We start from the raw sequence: 2,125 nt of genomic DNA on the forward strand, positions 1-2,125 counted from the left end.
TCCTCAACGACACCTCGACCTCTAAATATCCTTCGGTTCGTCGTCCGAATCCGTTTTTGAGGCCGTTGGAGGCGGTGGCGGTGTTGGTGGTGGTGGCTGGTGATGGAAGGCTAAGTGAAAAGCAAGCAAAGCATGGAAACTTGTGTAACGAGAAGAGAAGGAAAAAAGGAACGCTGCGTTGGCCAAAAGAAAACAAAATCCGATCTCCGATCTTCGCACCACACCGGGCCTATAGCAAGTGGTGTAAATGTGCGACGCAATAGTTCCTTGGCACACAGGCACGCACTCGACTCCATCGGGGCCCCAGTGTGTCGGACACTTGTTCTATCGCTGCCGTTTTTTCGACATCGTTCTTTGCGACATCGAGGTAGGGTCATCGGATTGGTCATTAAGGTGATCATCATTGAGAGGCACTCCTTCATCTTCATCTTCGTTCGTTCGACTTTTTTTTCGGTCCGAGACGAACAAACCTCCTTCACCATCACCAGCGCTGCCCTGCCCTTTTCCATCGAGATTGGGTAAGAAGCGGTGCTACTGTAACTCCAAAACCAGTGATGAACACTCACAGAAACTGTTTTTTTTTTTAGGCATTTGAGGGCTCGGATCCGTATAGAAGAGACTTCCGCAAATTTCGAGAACAGCGTCATGATCATCTCAGTGGCAAGCACGATGTCACCACAAGCATTAGCAACAGCACCTGATCCTGAGAGGGGACTATGGTTATATCCCATGGCAATCGGTACCTAGACCTGGCAACCGCCGCAGTTTAGCTAATGGAGCATACAGGGCGTGTTGGGCATGAGATTTTGGGCATAATTCTATGAGCTCTTCTCATTGGCACCAGCGACCAATTCTTCGAGAAGCTTCCATTCTCCATTCTTAGCCTTAACATTCACGAGAAGCTCCAAATAAACCTCACCTGATCGCTGGCAAACGTTTGGGAAACGTTTTATCACCGGCTAACTGAGGTGACTGACAGTGGCCAAGGTCACCGGCGTAAACCTTTCGAGTGACATTTTTTCCTTGAAATCACAGCATAACCAGTGTGCCAGTGCTACACTGTACAAGCGTGACCATGTTTGTGCAACCTATTCTCACGCCCAATTATGGTCGCAGATGGAGAAAACTCACGGTTGGAGTGAGATGAGAATTTAGACTTTCCATACGATACCAGACCCGATCTGGAAGTTCCGGGGGTCGTCACCGTTCGGGAAAGTAAGAAGACGACACGCACTAATCGTACACGGTAGTTCCCGGTAAATTCCCCCACGGCTCATCTTCACCGATCAGTCAGTCCGTTAGTCATCGGGAGTCAGACGTGATCGAATTACGTACCCCGCTGCTCTCTCGAAAGCCCGCGGCGTTCCAAGGGTTCAGTCTAACTCGTGTACGAGTTGTAACATCACTCCGACAGCACGCACGCCTGCTACATGCTAATGATCGCGCTGATCGCGGAAGAATCCGAACGATCCCGGGGCACCACCGAATCACGGATGCAGATGGCGTGGCGTACCGGTTCACGGCCAGGCCGGGATAGTGATGGTTCGATCCGAACCATTCTGAGATGTAAGATTTATTCGACAGACGGAGACTGGCCGTCCAGAGAGCAGTGCAGCACAGTCACATCATCATTGTCGTCGTCCTCCCGGAAATCTCAGTACCGGCGGTAGATGGAAAGTTGGAATTTATTGTGTCCGGGGGAAGCACTTGAACAAAGATGCAAACAACATTACATCGGTCAATTTGCAGTCACTTGACCACGATACGATCGAGTACCAGCAGCAGGGAGTGAAGTGCTCTTACCTTCACCTTCATCTTCACATTGCAACAAAGGTTAAAAAGAACACCGCAGGGATTAAATTAAATTACGACTTGTTTTTATTTTTAAATCCATCCCAATTTCGTTTGTTTCTTTTAGTTATTATATTTTTTCCACGCTCTCTCTCCCTCTCTCTTTCTCTCTGTAGTACGTTTTCCTTAAATGGTTCTCGCTTCCTTTCACTTACAAGCTTAAGTTCGCAATTAGGGTTCCTTCACCTATGTCTGTATGCTTTTGCCCCCTTTGGTCTGGCTCTGCTCTCTGTATCAAAGGATGCAGCATGACGACGATTTTGCTGGAATACAA

General features: G+C 48.6%; 1 protein-coding gene across 1 annotated transcript in view; it reads right to left on the reverse strand.

Moving 5' to 3' along the window:
* Positions 1–1,860: 1,860 nt before the first annotated feature.
* Positions 1,861–2,125, reverse strand: part of LOC126571123 (elongation of very long chain fatty acids protein) — a 20,680-nt gene continuing 20,415 nt past the window's right edge. The window contains exon 8 of the mRNA XM_050229402.1: positions 1,861–2,125. This exon is cut by the window's right edge and continues 3,405 nt beyond it. The gene's annotated coding sequence lies outside the window, so the exon portion shown is untranslated.

Source organism: Anopheles aquasalis, chromosome 2 (genome assembly GCF_943734665.1).
Source record: "Anopheles aquasalis chromosome 2, idAnoAquaMG_Q_19, whole genome shotgun sequence".
NCBI classification, from domain to species: Eukaryota; Metazoa; Arthropoda; class Insecta; order Diptera; family Culicidae; genus Anopheles; species Anopheles aquasalis.